Genomic DNA, 12,193 nt, shown 5'->3' on the forward strand with positions numbered 1-12,193 from the left:
TGTGCCTTGATGATTGGATTTGTGCCCCAGTGCTCAGCTGTCTGCATCTCTTTCTGTCTCGATACCATGACCTGGTTTAGGATATGTCATCAGTTGCCTGCTTTCCTCAGCCCTCTGTGGTCAACGTGAAATCTCACAGTTTTCTCCTTGGTGGAGCAAGCACACTTTCCTTCTGGGGATTTCTGTTTTGTTTTTGTTTTTAATTTTTAGTTTTTTATTGCCACTTGTAGTAGGAGCCTAAGAGGCTGGAGGGAGATGGGGTGGGAAGGAGCAGAGGTCCTATGTCCTCTTGACTTTATCAGGCACCTGGTACTGCATTGAGTGCTGGTGCTATAGTGATGAACGAGCTGGACATCGTCCAGGTGAGGGCTCATGTCACAAAGGACCACTTAAGTCCTGGTAGAGAATTTGGGTTTCCTTTGGAGGGCCCTGGGAAGACATGGTTGAGTCTATGCAGGATGCAGAGTGAAGTGATAGATGTACTTCACTTAGGATTTCTAGTGGTTTGGGGTCATAAAGGACCATCTCTTGAAGTTGAAGAGCTCAGGCCAACGTTTTCCTGAGAAATCTAATTTTGTAGACCGCCGTGAGCCCTGATTTTCTGTTCATGACAAATTTATTAACACTTTACTGCAAACAGCACAACAGTTTTACTAAAGGCAAGGTTAGAAAGTTGACCCTTTTCTGACCCTTCATAAATGGAGTTTAAAATCACTTTAATGTCCTTGGGGTTTTGGCTCAAAGCGCAGAGTTTGTTTCCTAAAAGAGAGTTTGGGGTAAACCAATAGAGGTAATGTCATTGGTCTGCCAGTGGACACACCAGAGAGCTCTCTATGCTTAGCAGAACAAGTCTCCAAGTCCCAAGTGAGCTGCCTTTGCCACCAACTCAGATGGAAATTGGTGCCCTTTAAATGATGTTATATCTGGGGATTCAGATATGCCAGATCCTGCCTAAATCCATGATCATGCCTGCCTCCCTCAAGGAAGTCACTGAAGGAGGCTGGTTCACAGTGGAGAGCACAAGGGGAGGCAAGAGGAACGCTTGTTATTAGTCTTCTGCTTCAGTGGTATTCCAGGTGGGGCAGGTGGCCTAGGCTGGAGGCCTGGGGGTCAATCTCCTTCCTCCAAGTACAGCTAGTCCAGGAAGACAGGATGCTTGAAAATGAGACTGGTGGTAGAGAGGCGGGGTGGGAAAGCGAGCTTGCAGAGCTGTGCTCACTCTTGTAAGACACCCAGTTCACCCAGTGTGAACCGCTTCTGACACTGTGAGGGACGAGAGTGCCACACTCATGTGAGTCATCTTTGGGAAACCAGCTAACATTGCCATTCTCTTTGTAAAGGAAACTTGTCAAATTCACAGAAGTATGCAGACTGTATGAACACTCATGTACCCATTCTTCAGCATTATTAACTGACATTTTGACATGTTTGTTTCAGGTTATTTTTTAAAAATAAATAATACATTACAAAGGTGGGTGAAGCCTTCTTGTGTGTCTCAGCCCAATCCTATTCCCCTTTCTTCCTTTATCAGAGGTAACTACCACGCTATTTCATGCGTGTGTATGATTTTACACTTCTAAGATAGATGTAAGTATCCATAAACTATATTATTTTGTATGTATAAATATTTTACTTAGAAGTTGTCATGATGTGTATAGCCTTCTGTAGCTTACTTTTTTCACAATTATACTAGTAAATGAAGTTGTTCTTTATTCATTTTAACTGCTATGTAATATTCCATTGTATGTGTACCACAATTTATGCATTTCCTATTGATGGTCTTTTTTAGATAGAAAATTTTTGCTGCTATTAAAATGCTTTCATTAACATTCTTACATGTCTTCTGGTGTAGCCTGTGAGAGTGTCTCTTGAGTATAAACATTGGATTTTGTTGAGCTGTAAGGATACATCTGCAACTGCACTAGGAATTTCTAAATTATACCACAAATAGTTGCAGATGTAAAATTAATACATCTTATGATATTGAATTGTTTAAATCTGTGAACATAATATATATGTCCATTTTTTCAGGTCTTTTATGTTTTTAAATACATTTTTATGATTTTTAAATGACAATCTTATGCATCTTTTGCTAGATTTGCTCTTAAGTGGTACTTTTAAAATTGCATGTCCTATTTTACTATTATTAATGTAATGCAATTGATTTCTTTATATTGATCTATCCAGAAAGCTTACTGAATATTCTTAATTCTAATAGTTTATAGATTATTTTAGATATTTCTATGTAGACCGTCATGTCTCTTGTGAATATATTAACAGCATTGTTTCTTCTAATGCTTATACTTTAAAAAAAAATTGCACTTGGTTCAGGCATCTGGAACAGTGTTTAATAGAAGCATCAGACTGGTTTTGTTACTGAAACAAAATCCTGAAAGACACCTATGCCTGGTTAAGGACGTTCCTCTATGTGGGACGTGAACTTGCTCAATGTTTGTTCCATGTGCTTCTCCAGACCGCCGAAACAGGAAAGCCATTTTCTCAGATTCTCTTACAGTTAGGATTTAACGAATTAGTGTGCATTAATCACTAAGACTTGAATTTGAAATGGGCTTGAACCGGGGAGAGCAGGATGTCAGGTGTTTGTCTTGCTGGTGTGGATCATGGGGGACATGGAGTGGCTATAGGGCCAAACGTTTGTGCTGTGGTTTACCCCTGTTTTTGCCAAGCAGCCTCTTAATTGTGTCAGGAACATAGATTCAGCTCTGCAGATGGCTTCAGGAATTGTTCATGAAGTTTCTTCATCCCTTCCAGTGCTTAGATAGCTTATTCAATACCTTGTAGTAAAATGTAGTAAAAATGTTCTGCCATTATGTACATTATATGCATTATACTTTCCCTTTTGACTTTCTGTTGCTTTACGTTTCTGCATGCCTTCTTGGTGATTTTCTCAGATCTGTTTTCCAGTTTATTATCTCTTCTGCTGTGTCTTCTCTGCTGTTTAAACAACCATGAAGTTTTTAATTTCAGTCATTGTTGAAATCCCAAATAAAACCAAGTTTTATTTGGTTCATTTTCAAATCCACCTATTTTCATAAAAATTAAAAAAAATACTTATTATTTGTTTTATTTTTAAATAGTTTTCCTTTGATAGTTTTTATCTAATAGTTCCAGTACTTGAAGTTTTTGATATCTAACACTTCTGCTTGTTTGCTGTCTCTTCCTTATGGCAACTAAGCTAGAGACGTGTTATGTGTTTTTTTTTTTTTTTTTTTTTTTTTTTTTTTTTACTGTTAGCGTATCTCTAGTGGGTTTAGTTAACTGGACTTTGTGCAGTGTGCCCTGAGGGTGTATCTCTAAGCCCTTCAGAGCTCTTGTATTTGCCTCTGCCAGGTGCCCCAGAGGTGCTACTGACTCAGCCACCTTTTGTGCTAATTGTGTTGTTTAGGGATTCCTGGACCCCTTGAGTAATGAAAATTGCTCAGGTTTAGGTGAGGGAAGACTCATGGTTGTGAATTCTGGGTGATAATTTTTTTTCTTCTCAGAGCCCAAGAGAAGTTAGGTTTTACTCTGGTCTCCCTATTGCTGGTGAATGGATGGCTGTTTTCTAGTTGCCTTTATTTAGAGGGGGTACCCTTTGGTGGTCCTGGCACTACATAGTATTCTTATTTCCCATACCACTCCTGCAGACCCAACGTCTTTCATCTTTGTCCCGTGTGTGAATGAAAAGGTTTGCTGGGATTGGTCTAGGATGCACAGCATCTGCTGACACTTTTACTTTTTTGCTTTACAGCATTGTGTTTTCAGCCTCCAGAGATTTTCTGTACTTTCCCGTGAGGTCAGCTGTGCCTTAAAAATTTCATTTGAAATATGCACTTTTTATTAGGAAAGTTTTAGGTAATCTAATCAGCCACATTTCCAGGAGCAGGTGTACCTTCCATAAAATTTTAACCTGCAGAGATGGCTGCTTGTGAGGAGTGGTTGTACTTTGAACAGTTAGAGGACTAAGGACTTAATCCTAGAGGAATAGTGAGTGGGGAGTGAAAGGAGTTGGGAGGATATGGGGAGGTGGGAAGGGCATGGCAGAAAGGGGAGTTGTAAGGGAGCATTCTCTCCATACGCCTTCATCTATATCTGCACTCTGGCTGCTTAAACTGGTCCACGGATCAGCAATTTCAGCATCACATGGGAGCTTGTTAGAGATGCAGAGTGTCAGGCCCTGCCTCATACCCACTGAGAATCTTCATTTTAATAAAACCCCCAGGAGGGGATCCCTGGGTGGCTCAGCGGTTTAGCGCCACCTTCAGCTGGAGGCGTGATCCTGGAGACCTGGGATTGAGTCCCACGTCGGGCTCCCTGCATGGAGCCTGATTCTCTCTCTGCCTGTGTCTCTGCCTCTCTCTCTCTCTCTGTGTGTGTGTGTCTCTCATGAATAAGTAGATAAATAAAATATTAAAAATAAATAAATAAAATCCCCAGGAGAGAAGTAGATGAAAAATTTGACTTACACTATCTCCGATGTAACTACCTTCCATAAAGTGACTACTTCTTTAAGGTTAAAGACTTTCCTACTCTTGTTGGCCACGTCTCTAGCTTAGTTCTTTTCCTCCAGTTAATTTTTTTTAAAGATTTATTTTTTTGAGGGAGAGAGAGTGAGCGGGGTGGGGGGTAGAGGGAAAGAGGGAGAGAATCTCAAGCAGACTCTGTGGTGAGTGTGGAGCCTGACAGGGGGCTCAGCTTCAGGACCCTGGAATCATGACCTGAGCCAAAGGCAGACGCTGAACCACCTGAGCTACCCAGGTGCCCAAACAATTTTATTTTTAAGTAATCTCTGCACTCAACATGTGGCTCAAATTTACAGCCCTGAGATCAAGAGTTGCATGCTCCACCAACTGAGCCAGCGAGGCACCCCTGTACCGAAATCTTTGAGAACAGTTTCTATTGGTGGTATATTGAGAGGATGTTAATATGACATATTGTCATGTCGAGTATAACAGCAAAATCTTACTTAAGAGCAAAGCTATTATGAAACTCTCAGGGCATTTGCTCTTAATCAGCTCTTCAGGGTAAAGAACTGAGAACTTGAAGCATTCTGTGGAGAGCTTTAGACTTAGCTAAACTGAAGTGTTGGCATACAGAGCATTTGCAATTCCCAATATCCCCAAGTGTCAATATCCTCTTTTGTCCACGTTCTCTCTAACACTTATTCTTATCTTTTGGATGATGGCCATTCCAACAGGTGTGAGGTGATGTCCCATTGTGGTTTTGATTTGCATTTCTCTGATGACTGGTGATGTTGAGCATCTTTTTATGTACATATGCACTTGTATGTCTTCTTTGGAAAAATGTCTGTTCAGGTCCTCAGCTCATTTTTTAATCCAGTTGTTATTGCTTTTGTTTTTGTTTTGCTTTCAAGTTGTATAAATTCCTTATATGTTTTGTTTTGTTTCCTTATATGTTTTGGATGCTAACCCTTTGTCACATATATGGCTTGCAAATATTTTTTCCTGTTCTGTAGATTGCCTTTTCATTTTGTTGATTGTTTCTTTTGCTGTGCAGAATCTTACTAGTTCGATGTAGTCCCACTTGTTTATTTTTGCTTTTGTTGCTTGTGCTTTTGCTGTCATCTGCAGAAAATTGTTGCCAAGGCCATTGTCAAGGAGCTTTTTCCTAAGTTTTTTTTCTAGTTTTATACTTTTCAGGTCTTATGTTTAAATGTTAAATCCATTTTGTGTTCAGGTTTGAGGGTGGTGTAAAATTAAGAGACTGAAGAAACATAACCAAATGCAATATATTAATCTTGCTTGGATTCTGATGGGAACAAAACCAACTGCAAAAAAGACATTTTGGGGGACAATTGGAGAAATTTAAGTAAGGTTGGGTTTCAGGTGATAAGAGATTACTGTAATTTTGTTAAATGTGATAATGGATTGTGATTACCTTGATAAAGGTGTCCTTATGAGTTAAGGATGCATTACTAAAGTATTCATGAGGGAAGTGATAGATGTGTGGGATTTACTTTAAAATACCAGCAAACATAGTTGAGTGCAGGGGGATTAGATGAAACAGGATTGTCCGTGAGTGGATAACTGTTGAAAATAAAAGGTTGATTCATTTGGGGAATATAAAAAATAGTGAAAGGGTATAAAGAGGAAAGGAGAAAAAATAAGTGGGAAATATCAGAAAGGAGACAGATCATGAAAGACCCCTAACTCTGGGAAACGAACTAGGGGTGGTGGAAGGGGAGGTGGGCGGGGGGTGGGGGAGACTGGGTGGCGGGCACTGAGGTGGGCACTTGACAGGATGAGCACTGGGTATTATTCTGTATGTTGACAAATTGAACACCAATAAAAAATAAATTTATTTAAAAAAATAAAAGGTTGAGTCATAGGGTTATTATACTTTTCTCTCTAATGAATGCTTGAAATTTCCGTAATAAAAATTTTTTGGAAAGTCTTAGATTCTTTGAGTCAAGAAGCAATTTCATTAGAATTATAACTTGTCATCAATATGTCCTTTTCTGAGAAAAGGATTCAAAACCGTTGATTTTTTTCCTAGATAGGATTTTTTATTTTTATTGATTCTAATAGGTTCTAGGTTTTTCTCTTAAAGACAGAGGGTAGCCTAAAAAAAAAAAACAAAAAACAAAAAAACCAACCCAACAGACTTTGACAATATAAACACTAGGAATGAAATTAGGAGTATGTTCAAAATATGAGGTATATGTGTATATATACATATATATGTACACATCCATCTACATGGAAGCCTACTTATAACTATTTTGGAGGCTTTTTTCCTCCTCAGGCCTTATTTTCCACGACAAATTCCTATAAATCCAAAATGTCTATTTCGGACTTTGTAGAGAGCCAGAGTACTGCTGTAAGAAGGAGTTTAGAGTCCGACCTTATATTCAGATCCCAGCTCTGTTGCTGATGAACTGTAGTGATGGAGGGAGGACAAATTTACCTAAACTGTCTGAACCTTGGTTCCTTCCACTGTGAAATGGGACTAATTATAGTACCTATTGCATAGAATTGTGGTGAGGATAAAATGATCCCATTTCAGGTGTGGTGAGATTTAAATTGTGTTCTAAGAATACTAGGAGTGTCCACAGAATCCTAACACATGTGCGCGTGTGTTAGAAAAAACCTCCAGAATGTTGGCCACATGACAAAAATGCCTGCTGTCTGCCCTAAAAACCCTATCTCAATTGTGGCATGTAGCTTTCTGTGTCAGTATAAGGAACTTCTCTGAAGTGAATTTGTACAACATTTTGGGATGCCTAGGTGACTCAGTGGTTGGGCATCTGCCTTTGGCTTGGGGCGTGGTCCTGGAGTCCCATGATCTGATCCTGCATCCTGCGTCTATCTCTGCCTGTGTCTCTGCCTCTCTCTCTTTCTCTGTCTCTCATGAATAAATAAATAAAATACTTAAAAAAAAAAAGAATTTGTATAACATTTCTCTATTTCTGGAGTTGACTATTCAGAGGTACATTTCCAAGTTATTTGTCTCATTTCCCTTTGGACTTGATTTGCCTTAAGTTTTCCCTGGGGAAGAGTGAAATGTGAAAACCAAGCTTAAGCATTATTGGATTGAGGAAGGCACTGCTAGATATCAGGTGAGCAAGACTCAGTCTGTGTTCTCAAGAAGGCCTAGGACATATCTCTGTATCTTTAGGGAACAAGGAAGAAGAGGTGGTGGTGTGAACAAGTTTTTAGAGTTAGAATTTTTCACTAGAATCTTGGCTTTTCTGCATATCTTTGGCAAGTCGTCTGTCTTCTTTGAATCTCAGTTTTCTCACTCATAAAATGGAGGTCTCTGCTTCACCAGTTATGTGGATCAAAGGAGACCATGGCATTGCTTTTGAACTCTGAAGGGCCACACATGTATTCATTGATATTTTCTAGAGTGCGTCAGACTTCTCTTGGCATCCCAAGAGGTATCAGAACAAATTAGGAGCAGCCCCTGAATGCTTTCTAGGCTCTTTTAGGACATGACCTTGGTCTATGAGGGTTTGAAACAGTCTAGCCCCCTTGTCTTATTCTTGGCCTCCCTGTGCTGCTCTTGGGCCTAGACAAGAAGCTGTATGGGGTGTGGTGGCACTTGGCCTATGTTGTAGTATCCCTCAAAGCCAAGAGGAAAGCCCTACTCAGCAAGGAGAAAGTGTAAGAGGGTCACAATCCCTGATGTCACTCTGCACCTTCATATAAGTCTTTATGGGTTCCCAAGCAGGCCAGCCAGTGCACTAGGTGTTGGAAATATAATATGAACAAACAGACATGGAGTTTTTAAGTTTGGTGAGAAGTTGGCTGGGTGTTCTGTGTGTCAACTCTAGCACTGTCCAGGAGAACTTCCCGTAATGATTGAAATGTTTACCTGTGCTGTGTAATTCAGTAGCCACTGGCTATCCATGAGAGTAGTAGGGCCCTTGAAATGTGGCTTGTGTGACTAAGGGACTGGATTTTAAAGTTTATTTAATTTTAATGAATTTAAATAGCCCCAGGTGGCTAGAGGCTACCATATTGGACAATATTGGACAGTGCCGGAAATATTCTGAGAAGGTTAGAATGGCACCCAAGCAGGCTGGAGGCTTGAATTCTTTCTTTAAAAAGAGCTATGAGACTCATAAAACCTGGTCGTAGCTCTGCCTCCCAGTATGTGTGGATTTACCATGGCACTTGGCCTCTTCTCTGATTTAATTTCCTGGTCTATAAAATGGGAACAGAGGGAGGATGGGATTAAATTTTCCCATAAAGTATTAAATTTTGACTCTGTTATGATTTGCGTTTTATTTTTACAGTACATTCGTATCCTGTGGCCACTGTAACAGAATGCCACAGACATAGTGGCTTAAAATAACAAAAATGTATTCTCTTAGTCTTGAAGGCCAGAATTCCAAAATTGGTGTCTTTGGGCTGAAATCATGGTGTTGGCAGGACTATGTTCCACCTGAAGCTCTAGGGAAAAATCCATTCCTTGCCTCTACAAGCTTCTAGTGACTGCTGGCATTCTTTGGCTGGTAGCCACATCCTTTCAATCTCTGCCTCTGTAGCTACATGGCCTCTTCTTTTTGCTCTCCTTCTAACTTCTTATAAAGGACCCTTATGATGGTATTTAGGGCCCACCAGATAATCCAGGATACTTTCCCCATCTGAAGACCCTCAATTTAATTACATTGCAAAGACCCCTTTTCCAAATAATGTACTATTTATAGGGCCCAGGTTTTGGGACCTGATCTCTTTGACCATTATTCAGCCTCCTATACATAGTAAAATTTAATGATAATGGGTTTGCTTTAAATCTCTATAATTGGATGTGTGAAAGTTGCTGCCTGCCTACATGCTCTCCCAGGGAGAAGAATTTCTCAGCTTTCTGAATAGGGACTTGAGTTTCATTAAAAAAAAAAAAAAAAAAAAAAAAAGCCTTCCCTGTTCTACCTTGATTTATTTGTGCCAGAGCATCTTCACTAAAAGGTCAGTTAGCTTATGAATGTGCCTCAACTCGTACACTACACTATGGAGATATTCCTCACATCACCCCTCATCTCTAAAGGTGTGGAAGGGGGCTGTGACTGGGAGTTGAGTCAGGAAGATACAAACTATTGCGTGTGAACGAGAGGGGAGAGCATTTGTTGGATCAGCTGGGTAAGTGGTGTTTCTCTAGTAGCATACTCATAAATTTGAAAATATAAAGGATTGGCCCCGACACAGCCCAAGAACAGCTTGTTACTCTGATTTGGAATGTCATGTTTTTTTGTGTTATTTAATCAAATCTGAGAGCAGTGGTTGGGGAAAGTAGGCTTTGTAAATATTTCTCTGAAGCTTTCACATTTCAACAGAAAACAGATGCCAAGTGTTTTCATTATTATCAATGCTCAAAGTTATTGAAATAAAGCACACATCTATTCCTTCGTACAGCAAAATGCCAGCAGTAGCCCTGAGTTGGGAAGGTGGAGGATGGGGGAAGATAAATGAATTTTGTAAAGTTTGAACGAGGAATAAGTTGTCTGGAAGACCTTCATTTTTTGCAAAAAGAGGCCTAAAAGTGAAATCTTTATTATCAGAGGGATGTAGAAACACAATTATAATTTAATGTGAGTCACAATACCGTTGTTCAACCAGGGAACAGAATGACTTGGAAGCAGAATAAAATTTCTTCATCTGTGTCTTTTAAGAACAGGGTGTTCTGTTGGTCTGCTCATGTCCTTGGGTTAAATGGTCGAGTGTCTATTCTGTTCTGCAAGGCGGTCAATGGTCTTATTACTGGCTATTTGGGGTTGCTTTTCAAAGAATTAATAATAAAATCATAATGTGTTTATTAAGTGCCAGGCCCTGTGCTCTGTGCCCTACTGACTCTCTCATTTAGCCCTCATTGTTACCCTGTAGGGTAAGTATCATTATCCCCAGTTTATAGATGAAACAGGCTTGGAGAAGTTGGCAGCTTACCCAAAGTCTCTTGGCTATGGGGCGCCACAGCAAAGTTTGAAACCCTTGCCTTCTGATCTAGAGCCCAGCGCTCAGTCACTGGCTCTCCCCTCTCCGAGTACGACAGGCTTGGGAGCTCCCTTCACTTTCTCTGAAAGCCCATGTAAGTGCTCTGGCAAATTTAGTTCCTCGATGTTCATTCATGGTGACTGTCATATGGTGGTGAGGGGGCCGGGGAGTGGGGAGGGGATTGATGTGCATAAGGTTTTTGGCTGCTTTGTAATGTCAGAGCATTTATGCTTTTTTTTTTCTTCCTTTTTTTTCTTTTCTTTTACTGTGACTGTATCTTTTCAACTCCCTCATATTTCTAAGTGGGAGAGGAGACAGGATTACATAGCTTTCCAGGGATAGAGAACACAATCTTTTCCCCACATTTAAAGACTATTTCACTTACTTCCTGGCAGAGAGGATATTTTCCCTTCAGATTCCTCATCTGTTTCAGACCGATGAGTTAACACTCTGGTTTTCAGTGTGTGCTTGGAGCAGGCACTTGAGTTCTGTGAGCTGGTGCCATAGAAGACTGCATTCACCCATTCGTTCATTCAACAAGGATTTATGGAGCTTCCACTATATGCCAGGCTCTCCCAAGGACATACTTGTGAACATGACAGGCCTCACCCTCAGCCAGAGTTCCTTATTCTGTAGGCCTGTTCATTGTGCACATCCTTGGCCCTGACCCACTAAATTCCCAAGCAGGGAGATAACTAAAAATGCCGCCACGCATTTCCAATGTGCCTCCAGAGGGCGCTGCTGCCCCTGGTTGAGAACCACTGCCAAGGGCAGAGACTGGTTTTGGAACAAACAAGAAGTTTGGATGCAGTCCCCACTGTCCTGGGTGTGGTGCACACTTGTCTTTTTCTAGGAATTTGGCCCATACTAAATTAGGACAGTAGAAGGAGGTATTAGAAAAAGCAGAGGGAAAACCAGATCCAATTATGAGCTCAGAAATTTGTGTGTTGATATGCTCCCCACCAAGGTGGGACCAGGAAGGCTGGTTTTCTTTTCTTTTTTTTTCATCCCTTCCTCCCTGTTCACCCACCTACTTCCCAACCCCCATCTCCATTAAAGGGTAAATGGGATGGATCTGAACAACTAAGCCTGAGCCAGAGCCTGAGGAAGACGCTGGCCAGGAGGTTTAGTGCAGGCTTAGATACCTGGAGCACCCCGGGAAGGAGAGAAGAAGACTTCTGACTGATAGGTAACTTGAGGATAAAGGTAGAGACATCTTTTGTCCACACTCCAGATCCCATGAGTGTGCTGAGTCGGCTAATTGCAAGATTTTCCCGGTAACTCGATTAAACCCTCCCTTCCTTCTTATTGTTAACAACACAGCAAAGGATTTATGCAGAGAAAAATAAGGCTGGGAACCTGCCCTAAAATAGTTCAGCATCTGCCACATCATTTTGTCACAAAACCTACCAAGTGCTAAGCATTGTCTGGGGTCTGGGAGTGAATGGGGTAAACACAGTGGTTGGTTGCCCATCCATGTGGAGTTTGGAGACTAGCAAGAACGACAGACTATTTAAAGAACATTTACAAGACTAACACATTTTAAGGAGGGCTTAGCATGTATTGGCAAGGGTGTGGAGGGGCAAAACCCTCAGACATAGCTGGTGGGATATGATTTCGTTTGGCATTTACTGAGAACAGTGAGAGTTAAAGATATAACCTTATATAACTCAGTGCTGGTACTTCTATTATATACTCGTGTTCCTTTTGAACATGTACTGAGAATGTTCACAGCAGCT

Source organism: Canis lupus, chromosome 5, assembly GCF_003254725.2.
Source record: "Canis lupus dingo isolate Sandy chromosome 5, ASM325472v2, whole genome shotgun sequence".
Classification (NCBI taxonomy): Eukaryota; Metazoa; Chordata; class Mammalia; order Carnivora; family Canidae; genus Canis; species Canis lupus.